Source organism: Apis cerana, linkage group LG15 (genome assembly GCF_029169275.1).
Source record: "Apis cerana isolate GH-2021 linkage group LG15, AcerK_1.0, whole genome shotgun sequence".
NCBI lineage: Eukaryota > Metazoa > Arthropoda > Insecta > Hymenoptera > Apidae > Apis > Apis cerana.
The window spans coordinates 5,124,070-5,139,580 of NC_083866.1; the positions used below are offsets into that span (position 1 = coordinate 5,124,070).

General features: G+C 41.6%; 1 protein-coding gene across 2 annotated transcripts in view; it reads left to right on the forward strand.

Annotated features, from left to right (window-relative positions):
- The window catches only part of LOC114577328 (uncharacterized), a 102,954-nt gene that overhangs the window by 22,028 nt on the left and 65,415 nt on the right, over nt 1–15,511 (forward strand). The gene's annotated exons all lie outside the window — the stretch shown is intronic.

Sequence of the window (15,511 nt, forward strand, 5' to 3'; positions counted from 1 at the left end):
ACGTGCATACGTGTAACCAAAAAAATAAAAGAGAAAGTGGATTTTTCCTTAATGAACTAATTTGAACTAATTCTGGACTCGTTTATTGCGTGATAATACTAATTCTCGTTGGTCGTTTGATCGCTCGATCAACGAAATAAACGAAAATCAGGAGGGAGTAGAGTCAGACTCGGTAGAGAGCAAGAAGAAGAGTGAGGAAGGATCGTTGGCGTATCGATTGCTCGCCGTATTATGTACCGTTTAGGGCGGAGGGTATAAATTAGTTTAAGCTTGATCGATCGCGGTGTAATTGTCCTATCGATTGCACAGCGTCGACGAATAATAAATTTTCGCGCAGTGTTAACCGAGCGACATAACTTTCCATCCCGTTCTTCTTTTCCGTTGGAGGCACGTTTTCCAATAATTCAATTTTTCCGGGAAAGCTACGCGTCGTGCGTACGTTGCATATCGAGGAAGAACGGGGCAAAGACTAATAAATAATTCCTACCGATGTAAATACCGAAATTTTGTCGATGAATTAAATTCTTCTGCATTCTGTTTCTTAATCATCGTTAAAACGGTATAACTTCACTTTTTCACGAAGCTGTTCACAGGCACAGTTTGTTTAAAATCTTCTTTTTAAAAACTTCTTTTCTCGAACTCGTTGGCAGAAAATATTTCTACCAAATAGAAATGGGTTAAGCAGAATGGAAATATCTTCGTCGCGAGACGTCGCGATTCTCTCCTTCTTTAGAAATTGGCCTCGATCTCTTGGAATGATGAACGATGATCGGCGATATAAGCCACGCCAATGACCAAGTTCGCCATTTGCGAGATTGCAGGCGAGAATTCCTTTCTTACCTTCCGGAACGAACGGTCGCGGATAACTCCTTGGGCGAGTTTTCTCCTGTGTACTTAGGCAAAAGGTTAGAGATGTGGCGCGCGAACAATGCATTTTTCCAGCTGCATTATTCATTCTTCGAGGCGTTCCAATGTATCCTGAATTCGTAGTAATTTAGAGTAAGCTTCGCCGTCGATTACGCTCCCTTTGTGTGTCATCCAACAGTCTCGTTCGCGTTACGTCCCTATTTTGCGACCGAATACACCCGACATTATCGCTTCTTTTCCAGTGCACACGTTAGAAATTTTCTTCGATTTAATCCCTCTTCTCTCCTTTTACGATCGAATCGTTCTAATCATTTATCCGTCGTAATGTCGGATCTCTTTCAATTGGAAAATTCTATTTTTTGGTTACGTTTTAATCGTTTCTCGAATTCTCGATTCGACGAGCGAGCAATCGTTCGAATTTCGAATTATTCAATTTACCCACCACGGTGCGCGCGCATCTCTCTCGCCTTTAATCTCTAATTTCGCATTTTTCCTCTAAAAACCGCGATGAAAGTGAATATCGAAACTTTGGCAAACTTTCTCCGATCGAAAAATGGGAAAATGTTTCGTTTTTTCTTTCTTTTTTTTTTTTTTTTTTTTACATTCAAACGAAAAAGTTATTGCAGTTGCGCGCACAAGCAATAACCATCCAGTGTGTGATTAAATCTACATTTCCCCGATGATTATTCCGTGTTTACAACAACGGTGCATGCACATTTCGACGCGTTTCGCCAACCGCATCGTGTCACGAAATATTCGTAACTCATCCGATTTAATAAAAAAAAAAAGCGCACGCACATATAAAATAAGACAAGATAATAAAAAAAGCTTTCTCCGTGGATGAAAATTCTACGAGAAAAAAAAAAAAAAAGTATTTCTCTGTATTATTCAGACGCCTTCTTTCGCGAATTTTTTTGAGAAAATTCCCCGTCTCCTAGTTGGACGAGAAATAATTGGGGAAAAGGATCGAGACGATCGATTCGTTCGGCCAGACAATGATAAATTACCAACCACGAGACGATATAACATAAACGAGAAAACGCAATTCTCAAGATTCTCCGAGATAAAACTGAATCAACGAGGGGAAAGTACAGGATTACATTGAGAGAAGGATCTTCTTCGTGATTTCATTAAACCGTCCTAATGATCCCGCCTTAAACTTTTCTCCCTTTCCTCGGTTATAAGTTTGGACGATAATAACTGCTCGTCGTGCTTCCCCTTTCTTTCCTCGAAGGAAAAATGCAAAACATCTGGATCAGACTGTATCTCTCTCTCGGTCTCGTTTAATCCGATCCGAAGAAACTTTATTATATATGTACACGAATTACGTCTGTCGAGCACTTGGAAAAACGATACTCGAATGTGAGAAAGATATACTCTGAATTTTTGTTTTGTCACTCGCATCGTTTGACAATAACAGCAATGTAAATTGAATCAATTATTGGATAATTAAAAAAAACGAAACGAGTTTTTCAATGCTCTCAAATTATATGAGAAGCGAGGGAATCGATTCGACCGAATTTCGTTCGATAATAATCCCGTTTACGTTGCTTGCGGTCGTAATTTGATCGTAATTTTTTCGCTTACGAATGAAAAATTGTCCGCCTTCCTTCAAACGCGTTCCGATCTCTTGTCATTTCAACCGATCATTTACATTTGTTTGGAAGAATCGAAACATCAGTCGATTCCTCTTAACGCTTACAATTATCCCTCGAGCCAAGATATTGAAACAAAAACACGCCACGCGTCGAGCACACGATGTTGGAACATGCAAGCATAAAAAATGAAGAAGAAGAAGGAGGAGGAGGAGAAAAAGTGTTTCCAAAGGCGCGAACTTTTGCGTCGATGCGGGAAATTCATAGGGAAAGTTGGTGAGCGAGAGCCTCCTCTATATATCGGATTATCGATCGTGGGGAGAGATGCATGCACGCGATGCTTCCGCGGCGTCATTAGCGGTATCGACGTGGCCAGTCATCCCCACGTCGATGATGATGCGCAATGGATTCGGTCGTGTTTGCACCGAAGATTAGCATTATTTTCGCGCGCGGTTAAACCAATTCCGATTAGAAACCTTCCCTCCTTTGACCAAGGATAAGGCTAATAGACGGATTTAATTACTCGAGTTAAATTAATTTATTTAAGAGAATTTAAGAGATTGTTTTGCCATTTCGTTTGCCACACGTTCGTTCAATTTTTATCCTTCCATCGAGATGGGGATGTTTCTGTTTCGCGATCTTTCCGTTCCTTGGGATTTTTGCGTTGGATATTCTTCCATACAGGAATATTTGGAATATCACGTGAGATATTAATGTTTGGAGTATACCTTGCGCGACAGTCAGGAATGATATTTTTATTTTCAAAGGGAATATTCAAAATAACGTATAATATTCAGAGGTGGATTTACATTCATGGTTTCCAATTTCCGCGAGATGTTCCTTTATTCCTCTTGTTATTTAAATCTTGAATCATTTCCAATCATCCCAAGTTTTTCATCCTTGGAAGCTGCACGCTTCTTCCAAAAGAAAATCTAGAAAAATAAATCGTTCTACTCGAATGTAAAGAAAATAAAAGACAAAAGGTTCGAAGCTCGAAACCTATCGCGATAACCGATTCGATATGTGCAACGATCGTTAGAAGAAAAAGTCAAATTCGTTTCAGTTCAGGAATCCCGCGCCAGCTTGAGGACCCTCCGTTCTGGCGATACTCGAGCCAGTTAGAAACCTCGAGGAGGGGGATGATACGGCCATTCGATGCACCCTCGACGCGGAGTCGAGAGAAATCGGGTCGACCTCGGCGAAACCGGGACAAGGGAAACGAACCGCCACCTCTCCACTTCGATTCCCTAAATCTTCTCTTCAAGTTGTACGTCGTGAGCGTCGCGGCGCATCTGCGAGACGCTAAACTTTCTTTAAGCTCGAGGAGATCTTGCAAAGTTTTTCCATAAAGAGACTACCGATGCTCGCCTTCCGTTCGCTCGCTTTGCTTAAAGAGGAGATCGAAGGGCACAAGCATGGAATCGAATTGTAACGATGAAGCACGTGTTTCATCTTTGAAGAATGATAAGGATGAAGTACTGAGTGAGTTGAAAATACCTTCTTTTGCAAGAGTTACAATATCGAAATCTATAAAATTTATCCATCGATTAATTGCTATCCGTGTATTAAATTTCGGAGTAAGAGGAACGTTGAGGATAAGGAAATCGAATTGGAATTCTATTTCTGTCAACTGTTCAAATGTACGTATCGTACGCGACTTAATCCCATCGCTGGGGAAGGGCACATTTTATCCATTTATTTTCTCCAACAAACACCAATCTTCGCACAGAATAACCCAATCATCCGTTCCTCTTTTTCTCTTTCTTCCATCCTCTTTTCCAATCCCTCTGTGCGCATTCGTACGTGCACTCTGTACATATATATATTCCTTCTCTTTTTTCCATTCGCAATTTTTGACTCCCCTTTTCAACCCTACTAGCACCACGTCCAAATGTAAATTATTACCGAATCGTGGCGTCGGATCGGCGAATCCGCCGGAAAACGAAATTGTTATCTCTATTAAATGCACGTCGACGTTAATCGAGTCGGTCATCGTTTACACAACGGGCCAATATTCGCTTTTAATTATTATTTACCGCGCCAGACGATGCAATCTTTTTTTTACCAACCATGTCGTGCATATAGCGACGAATTTGCCGATCGTACTCCTGAAAATTCACGAGCAACGAGAAAACTAAATATTAACTTTCTGCTCTGATAGTTGAAGAAAAATGGAAGAAAATATGAAGGAAGAGGAAGGAAGAAATAACAAACTGGACAATCGATTTTACATAATAAAGAAGCGCGGTTGTGCGTCGTAGAAATTGTCATCCGTGAACATAAATTACAAGCGGAAACGAGTTTAGTTTAACGTTAGCCCGATCTCTTCATAATTCCACCACGCGATAGGACGTGCCTTCGTTTCGAAAAATTCCTGGTGCAATTCGAGATTGGATGAAATAGATAAACCTTTCGCAAGAATAGATCTCAAGCTCGAAAAATTAACACAAAGATTGATAGAAAGTTTCGAAAATACGTGCGTTGATTCGCAAAATGTGGGGATAGAACATCGCGATTTCTTCCTTTCTTTCCTTTCGTTGGCCAGTCATATTACGCGGCAAGTTGGACCTTCTTTCTTTCCACGCCGATGAGGAATCTCTCCCTTCGCGGTAAATAAATAAAACGGCCCGTGACGGAGAAACATCCCGCGAGACGGGATGGAACACAAATGATTACGTGTCCATATTTAACGAACCGTTAAATCGAATCCACCACGCGATACGTGTATTTTTAATAATAAGCACTAATGAGCACTGCCCGATGATGAAGAACCACGCGTGCCTGTTAAACGAATAACAGCGGCCAGGTTGCGCGCATTAAATGATGCACGAATCGCGAGACCGCGTGCGCTCCCCTCCCACGTTTACGCATAATTGTCCCGAATTTAATTAGTGTTCCCGCCGTGGAAGAATCGGGGGTTTGATTTCAAGCAATATCGAGGAATGGAGAGGACAGCATTTTTCTAGTTTGGAATGGAATTGGATTGATTATAGTGATTGGAGAAAATTTTTTAAACGAATTTCTATTGGAATTGGAGAAGAAAAGAAACGAAAAGAAAACGTGGTTTCTCGAGTTTTGAGTTTTGAGATCGATCACAGCAATTGAATGTAATGAAATTCTTGTTAAATGTATATTTTTAATGATATTTTTAAACTGGCACGAAAAAATATATATCTTGGATCGCGGCGCGTATCCGTAAGGGGCGAAATAAAAACACCGCGGTATAAAATTGCGGTATTATTGTATTATTCTTTCATGACTCTCGGCGGTGGTCAGGCCAGGAGGAATGCAATAACCGAAGTTCGATAAGGAGGATGCCGCGTACCATGCGAACATGTACACTGTGGGCGAAAATTCGGTGGCAAATCGGGTCAACGTGTTTCAATCCGATAACCTATCCCCATCTATTATCCAGCGGGAGCTATTATCCAATCGGGCTAGGAATTTGGAACGTGTCTACGTGTATTTAATAAATTCGATTCTCCCGAAATCGATATCTTTCCGATTCGTAATTTCGTTGATCCGCGCTGAATTTCTTTATGCACAGTTATTCCCGCAGAGATTTTAATCGTTGGGATAAATTTTCTTCTTGATCGCAACCTTTTAACCTCCTCCACTTTTAATTTTAATCAAGTCAAAGTAAAATTGAGTTACTTTATATTTTAACAATTCTCGTTAAGCTGCTTTCATTACTGAACAATAATTAGTTCTCGTAAATTAATCCCACCCCTGGAAACAGGGGAGGGGTGGGCTCGAAATTCGGTCGTTAAACGTTTAACGATCGTTGCATTTTAATATCCCCTTTATACCCTTCTGAAGAGATGACTTGGAATGAAAAAAGGAAAAAAAAGAAAAAAAAGGTTAACGCTTTAACATTTCCTCGCGGTGGCCGTTGTTCAAAGTTGTTCTTGTTTCACCAGACACCGACTCGTACTACTTGTATACGACGGACCAACTTTTCCATCAATTATTTACGATCGTTCGTTTCGCCCGCTCGATCGATTAAACGAAATTGCTAAAAGATCAAAATGCACGGTAATTTGAAATAATATCCTGTTTCTTCCATGCTCGGTCGAAAGTTAATATAAGATCGTCCACAAGTTTGATACTCGTCCGAGTTCTCAACTTGTGCTGAGAACTGACAGTAATCCTTTCCTTTCCTAACGAAGCGCGTAACAAGTGGAACAATTAATTCGAAGATAGAACAAATCTCGCTTTTCCGTTCTTAATTTATCCGTTTAATTTAATCGTATCGGATAAGATTAAAGAAGGACTGTGGTAACAAAATTTACTAATAATTAGATACAAACAAAATCGTCACGCAATTTATTTATTCCCGATTTCTAAATTTCTCTATTTCTTTAATTACTTTGAGCAAAATCTATGATCGCAAAATTAATATCGATACTATTTGCCTGTTATTCAATACTGTATTTAATCCACGGGTATAAACTTTTATAATCGTCCACCGTTCTTGTCCACCCCGAAAATGTTTGATATCATGATACGGCCAGCCTGACCGCTTAATTAACCTTTCTTTGCCGTCCGCCATTAAACGTCCTCGCGGTAATTGAAATCTCTCGCCCACACACCGATGTTCGGCTTCGAATTCGAAAATTTCGTCCTCCCTCTCCTGCTCCAATTATGCACGCACGAGAGAGAGAGAGAGAGAAAGAAGTATATACAGTGTATTATATCAACGGGGAGGGAGACCGTTTAATCGTGTGATATGTTTTGCGGGGATCGCTTAATTAACCTTTCGCAAATGCCACAAATTTTGCAAATGCGCCCGTAAATCACCCGATTTTTCTCGTCCAATAGCTATCCCCTCCTCGTCGGACGATCTTGAAATATTAATCGAAGGATCGTCGAAGGAAGCTGGTGCTTCAAACGTATTTTTCGTAACATTATTATTATTATTATTATACTTTGCATCGGGTCGATTGATACCCGCCCACCTGTTAAACAAAGACCCGTCTCTCAAGATATTCTCTGTGTCTCGAGCGACAACGAGAGCCGCGAAATTATCCGGCCCCGGGTCAATTAATTTTAACGAAGGCGTCTCTCGGAGAGCACGCTTTATCAGGGGAAGACGAAGCTCGGTACAAAGTGATCCGGCGAGACGGATTGTTATCACTTTTGCAACTTCGTTCTCGTCTCTGATCTTATCGACGGACGGGTTATCGATGGAGTAGTGTCGAGATATCGAAAATGTTTAATAATTCGCGGCGAGGAACGTCTTAGGGCGTGCTCGCCTTAGGGATGTTTGTGCATCGTAACACTTTCGCAATCGAGTTCATTTCGAGCGTCTCTTTTCGCGGATGAAGAGTTTGGAAATATTCGTTTGTTTCGATGATCGGAGGAAGAAGTGGAGAAAAACGATCCTTTCTTTTCTCTTTCGCCGTTGGAATTTAAAATATTTTCGCGAATAAGAGCAGATTGGATGGGCCGCGAACGACAGGATAAGAATCGACGAAGCATGCTCCTCCGCTTTGCAATATCAAAAACTCGCGGCCTTATACCGATACAATCGAGAACGCTACGTACGTAGTGAGGATAGTTATCGTTTCCTTCTCACCTTCCCTACATCTCTGAATAGCGTTTGCCATTCTCGAAACGTGTACCGTTCAGACCGTAACGCTAGAAATCCACGACGAATCGTAAAAATGGATAGTAAGGGAAAAAATCAGAAATGGTTATTCTCATCGAAGAAAGAAGATTTACGAATCTCCTTTCTCTGAAGTAATCGATGTTTAAGTTTAAGAATTATTCAATACACGTAACAAATTTGCTCGAATAAGAATACGAAATTAACTTGCAAGAAAGAATAAGATACTCTAAAATGATTCTTACGAAAGCGTGCATCATCCTTAAGCCTCCAATGATCGCGCTGATCCGAATCTGTCTCGAGTATTTATATAAATATATATATATATGCACGTGTATTTTTCCACCAATTAAATTCCCACGACAAGTTCATGGGACGGGTGTAATTAAGGGAACCCTGGGAACATTTTGAAATACGAGCGCGACAAATTACGGTATCGCGGTTCGAACGTATGAATAACGACACGGTAATTATAATGGCGCTTAATCTCGTTCCACTCCCCTCCCCCTGCAATATCTTCGTTTCTCGCCTATTTCAAGCTCCAGCCTCGATCGCCTCGTCATTTGGTAATTTATTCGAATTATTTATTCCCCAGCAAAATAGAAAGCCCCGCAAAGTTTGGCTCTGGGAAATTCGGGGTCGAAGAAACGCTCGATCGTTAACTCCCATGCGTTGATTATTTATCACGACTTTTCGGTACACAATTTACGGAAATGAAGGCCGGGGTGGTAAATCTGGAATAACGCTTTTAGGTAAATAGGGTGGCGCAGTTCGACGCAGCTGTGTTCGGCTCGCTTTCAGCCCGAACGGCATTAAAGCCGTTTGTCCTCGGAATTTCTCCTTTCGAAAACGAGAAACCGATTGCCGAGAGACGGTCTCTGTTGCGCGAGGGTGGGTTGGGAATCTTCTTTCGTTCGTATAAACGGATGTTTATGAGGCGGATTGGGATTATTTGCTTGGCAAATTGGTAGCTTGCGCGCGTTAATTTAGAGAGATGCGATGCATGCCGCTAGCTCGCGATGTTTGATCAACGGTTCCCGGCAACTAGACAAAGGCAAATTTCTGGTAGAAATGCGGATGCATTGTGCTTCGTTTTTCGAGATATTCGATGCAACTCTCGGTTCCGTCGTGTGCTTTCGTCGGAAATATTGTTACCATCCTTGTGGAATTTATTAAATTAAGTATCGATTCGTATGTATAAAATTTAATAAATTCGAGATCATAGAAATCGTTGTTGAGAGAACGCGACTTTGAACGTCTTTTGTTTCTTTTTCGAAGGCTGCTTTCTTGCGCGCACATTTTCACATTTTGTCGCGAAATTGTTTCAAAATATTTGAGACTCGCCTCGGATGACGATCCATCGTGGAAAAATAACATTATGTCGTTACACTTGCAGTTTTACGAAGCTTTTCGTGTATTATTTAACTTTTATTCCAAAACATCCTTCCTGACATCTACTCTTGTTTCTTGAGTGCTGTAAAAGAAATTTGTATAAAAATATCAACGAGACCTTGTGAATCTTTACCACGATATTTTGAAATATTTCGAGACGTATTTTAAAGTAACTCGGCGAAATAACTTTTCCCCTTCCTTCCTTGAAAACACGGCCTCATTTTAATATCTCTCTCTCTCTCTCTATATCGAAATAATTCAATAAAGAATACATTCACCATTTCGCTCGAATATTGGAAATAACATACATATATTGCCAAGTATATACTTCCGCCTCGAAAATTGAACGATCTTACGTGTTTCACGCTGCAAATTACTCGGCAAACTCTCCGTCGTGCATCAAGAGGCGCGACGGCTCTGTGTCTAACTGTTGCAACTGTTGAGAGCAGCAGTCGCGATCGGCTCTGAGAATCTGCCTCTTCCATCCAAACGGGCTTTTAACCGCTTTCCAACCCGTGTGCGCATCCCCGACCTCCTCTGAGGAACGCCGATTCCTAGCTATTTCTCCTCAACGTAATTCGTGGGATTGGATGTAAATAGGTCGTTTCTCGAGTAATCAGTCAATCGTTGCTTACGAGTCGGTGAAGTTACACGAGAAGATTATCTTACTAGTTGGAGACGATTAATATTGGATATGGATTGGATGGACGAATTGGTGTGAGAGAAGGGAAAGCTTTAGAAAACGGTGCTTGTAGCGTTTTTCCTTGGTTGAGTAATGAAAAAATTAACGGTGATTGATTCGTGAACGTGTTACAGCGAGCGGTATTATAATCCGTCTTTAACGAAGTTTACTATAATAATCGTAAAGGGAAATCGTAAGCAATTGTACGGGTTTAATTGGCGCCATGAAGAGCCAGCTCGATTTAATGGCGGAGAACGGAATGGTAATTGGGTGATAATGCATTCGTGGCTTCGGTGAATCCTCGTTCGCGGACTTTCGCCAGTTTCCTATTATGGGAAATAGGATCTTGGGAAAATTGTTCGTCGCGAGTGACGGGCTCGAGTGTCGCGCGAACAGACCAAGTGTCTTGTTCCTTTTTTCTTCGAGATTTAGATTTTCTAATTTTTAATACGCTTATCTCCATTACGAAGGAAAAGTTTCCCTACTACTCATCTTCCAAGTCGTCCATCATAAGTTTAATCCGAACACGAGCTGGCAGACTGTCGGGATGCTCGTCCAGAGCATACTGTCGGAACACTAGTTGCAATTTCCAGAGAAACGGAGTTAGTTGTTGATACGCCGTGCCTGTAGCATATTACCCCGTAACTCAAGAGAGTCGAGTTACGTTTAGGCACACGAGTTATTATTTAACAAAACTATCAATTTGGAACAACGCGCAAGTTCGCTTTGCGGACCAAAGTCTCGTCCACGCCATTCTATTCCGTCGCATTGCGAAAGTCCATTGTGAAAGTTACGGCGAACGATCGTTCGCCTCCTGTTCCCTTCAACGTCAACTTCAACTCGAAGCTTTTATTAAACCCGATTCGTCGATGGAGGAACGATGATTTCGGGCTGATACAGGATGGCTGATGGGACGTGTGTGTTTTCGATTGGCAACGAAAACTCTCCGATAGCGTGGATATATACCGTTCGTGTCAGTCAAATAATGTTGGACGGAGAGTTTTCGACAGCTTTCAACCCGTTCCACGGAGTTTATTATAAATAACGCGACTGGGAGAAGGTTACGTTATTTCGAAGGCGCAATATGTCGGACGCATGCGAGAGTTTACCGCCACTTATTTGTCAATGGTATCGAGTTCCTTCCCCTCGAATGATACGATGTGAAACTCGGAACAGTTGCCGGTCGTAAAGTTGAACGGTTGTTTCGTGGTTGTGCACCATGAATTGAAAACTTACGCGGCTCTGAATTCTAGTTTCCACCTTGCACCATCTATAAACGTTTGTTATTGCTTTGCTCACGTGTTGTTCGCACTTGTCGATACGCGTGTGCGATGCAAAAATAATAAAATGATCGTTTTCTGTCTGAATTTCTCTCCCCTCGTCTTGTTGTTTGTGCAACGAATAAGCAAACTGTGCAAAGTGAGGGAGAGAGAGAATTTTTTTTCGTTTCAAGACTCTGTTTTCAAGCGTAATAGAAATTGTGCTGCGTAATTTTCCCTTTAATGTAGCGGGTGAATTATAGATTATTTTGCTGGTGAAAATGAGCGGAAAATGTGGGATAAAATTGTTTCGTTCGAAAGGTTAATTTTCGAGGAAATCGAATTTAAAAATTCATCGATTGCATCGTTTGTAATTACTTTTTACTTTTATACGCACTGTTCAATTTTTCGTTTCGAGGTCGAAAAGTGATCGATCCCATTTTTAAATTCGATTCATTCGAAAAAATAAAATCTCGAACGAATAAATTTTCTTCCTTTTTTTTTTTTAATTTCAATTTGTTTTTATCGTCGCATTATACGCAATATTCGCGCACAATCGAGCAAATGTAAAATTAACGAACAGAGAAATAACGTTTCGAAAAAGAAACTGAAATAAAATCAATTTTTTTTACTTTCCTCGAGCGATTCTTCGATTAATCAGCGATTCGTCCATTTATAAGACTGTTCGATCCCCGGTTCAGACAAGGATCCATCATCCGTTTCACGGCGCGGTTCGGTGTACGGAATAATCAAGCTGACGTTAAACAGTTTAACGTGCTCCTTTGCACGAGTTCCGACCGTTGCAACAATCTCCCCCCCTCCGTCTTCCAACCTGGATTTTACACCAGACCAGCGTCTCTCTCGTTCCAATTTTCCTTAATTTCTTTCCTCCCCCTCTGTTTACATATTCAGGTTGTTTCGCGTGGCGAATTTTTCCCCACCCCCTCTTGAAATTTATCCATAATTCATAATCCGTGGAGGGAAATCGGTCTTAAAAATGTAACGAGTTTAACGCGCTTCCCCTTTTCGCCTTTCGCGGCCGTGCTTTTGGGCGAGCGCCAAAAGCGCGGTTAAGAGACACAGTTGGCAGCGCGAGGGAAAATTAACGCGGCCGGTAGACCAGCGAAATTGACCCCACACGCTCGAAATCCGCTCTGTTGGGATAATCTAGATGCCCTGGTCCGGGACAAATTGAGCGCTTTCTTCGAAATAACTGTCGTCGCGTTCGAGTTGGTGTATAACGACTGTGCAAAAGATTAATAGTGGAAATAAGCGTGATTGGGGAAAGATCTAATGGATTGGGGAAATTACTGGATGGATGGAACGAGTGGTAGAGAAGTAGTTTTCTTTTTTGTTCGTGTTTGGTGTTCCACGTTAATTCCAATTCAATTAATCCCTTGAATTAAAAAAGAAAGAGAGAGAGAAAGAAAACGTTCATTCGTAAAATGTCACGCGTGACGGGGAAAATCCAGATGATTACCATCGGTAGGTAAACTGGTCGATAACGATGAAAAATAAAAATTTCGTTTCGACGCTTGATCCGTTTGAGGATAGAATCGAGAAAAAGAAAAGAAACGACGAGGATCGACGTCGAGAATAATAATAATAAAAAAGAAAGAAAGCCATTACCATTTTTTTTTTCAAAAGTTAGAAACTCGCCATTCCGCGCCAACAGTTGCATCTCGGACGAAAAAAAAGCCGTGGAAAGGGGAGAAGGGGATCTAATGGCTCGAAGATCGAGGGTAATTATCCGTTTTCACCGCCTAACGTGCCCACTTCTGCCTGCGTAATACCACCTTTTGTTATTCTTTTTTCCAGTCCTCCTGGCTAAGGCTAGCTTCGTCGTCAACGTACTGAAACTTTGTTTCAACTACCTCTCGAGCCACGAGCACCACCCGGTCTGGTAAAGTGGGTCGGCTAATTAGTTGGGATACTCGAGCCGTTCGCGTGTTATATTTTGCGCGGATGATGAACATCCTTGCTTCTTTATTCTCGAATCGATGCCGTCGCGCTCTTTGGAACTTAAACTTGGGGATAAAAATTTGACGGATCGAAATCGACGAAATTCGCGAGAGCAATTTTTCTATCTTCTGTGTACAGTGAATGCGTTTCACGGAATTGAAGTGTAATCTTCGTATTATCGTCGGTGTTTGTTTAAACGAAATTACACGAATCTTATTTAGAAATGAAGAAATACGTAGAATATGGAACATTAGGTTGGAATGTACGCAAAATCCTGTGATTTTATCTTGCTGTGATTTAATTTTCCACCGTTTAAGTGCCCAGTTTCGTGAAACTGGCGTGTACACGTAACCATCGCCTTGGCAATTTACATTCGGTACGCGGCGTATCCACGTTTGCTCAAACAGTTTACAAGACAAACGTCGCTTCTAGGAGCCGCGAGGCTGCGAATAAACATTTAACAGAAGGCCATCAACTCGATGTTTCCGAATCGCGTGATTTCTCAATTCCTCCGCCTCCGCGTTGTTGCCACGATCGATCGAAATCACTCCGACGTCTTGCACGCACGTTAATGGAGTGCACGTGTTAACAGCAGCCGTCCAACTACGTCGAAATACGATTTCGATAGTGAGCATTTTGAGCGGTGTATTGCAGCTCTTTCCCCGACTCGGTTGTTGAAAGCACGCGCCATTGTTTTCCGGTTTTCCGCCGATTGTGTATCCGCTTAACAGCCGCGACGCGTTATTTCGTTGCGCTGTTGAGAGCCGTTGTGCTACGACGCGCATGGAAAACAACGGTCGACGTGAGAGCGAAACCACAACCGCTGCTTTTTACCTCTTCCCACGCGAGAGTTTCCCGCAAGACGAACGACTTGGTTTTTCGACGGAAGGGGATAAATTTGGCTAATATCTCCGATTAATCTCGAGTAAATAAGGGATAATAAGAGTAATAGATCCGAGGAGGCTTCGATAAGTAGATCTCCCTTTTCGTTTACCAAAATTGTTGGCCAAACCGTATCGAAAATCTGGATTAATTTCACGATATTTTGTTCCAACAATTTTGAGAGCGAGAAAATCTCCCTTCGCGAGCATTAAACGTCACCCCAATATCATCGGGTAAACAGATTTCGATAATACGGGGTTTAAATTTAATTTCTATCTAGGGCGGCAACTTAAACCCTTAAGACCATCATCGACCGACGTGCTGGATCATCAATTTTTCACTCGCTCTTCCATTCTTCCCAAAAAAAGAAGAAACAAACATTCGTCGATCGTTCGGAAGAAATGGTAATATTTATCGCGATATTTCTTGACAATTATGCCTGAAATGTTCGTCGTAGTGTTAACATGACGGAAGAAACAAAGTTGCTCGATGTGAACAGAACCAAGATCAATAATTGATGTATATATATATATATATATACATATTATTAGGCGGGGAAAATTACCTAGATGAGAGAGGGATTCGAGTGTCCCAACAAATAAGCAACCCCTTATCTCGTAGGAAGAGACGTTGAAGACCACTCGAATCAACTTGTCCCGATTCAAAACGTTCAATGGAACGTCTCTTGCTTGTATTCAGATCTTTCCCTCGCCTTTTTCTCCCTCCCTCGTCTCGAGAATGTTTATAATATTCGAAACAAATTCGCGAAATTCGCCTCCGTTTTTCTCTAAAAATTATTCGGCGCGCACCGAAAAAAAGAATAATAATCGATTTATACATCCCCTATCCTCATTCTCGTTCTTTCACCATTTTCACAATTTTTATCATCGAAATATATATATATGTACGTGTATATTCCGGAATCAAAAATTTAATAACATCGAAAATTTTATATCGAAGCAAGTTTTAAGGAACGGAAGCACCCTCGAATATCTCGGATGGATATCGGTTGAGCCGGCCAGCTTCGCTTAAAAATCGCCTCCTCCCTCCCTCTCTCCCTCCCTCACCCGGCCGTGTTATTAAAAAAGGGCCGGGTTTACGAGATTCCGCGAGCGTCTCGGCGTCCATCGCCGCTTTTGTGCGTTGTGTTCCATTAAATTCATAAGGTTTAATTAAAAACTCGTTTATGCTCGGTGCACAGGTGAAACGCTCCGCGTTCGTAGAGCCGCGTGGTCCAATTGCCACGAGTGGCCGCTCGGAAAAA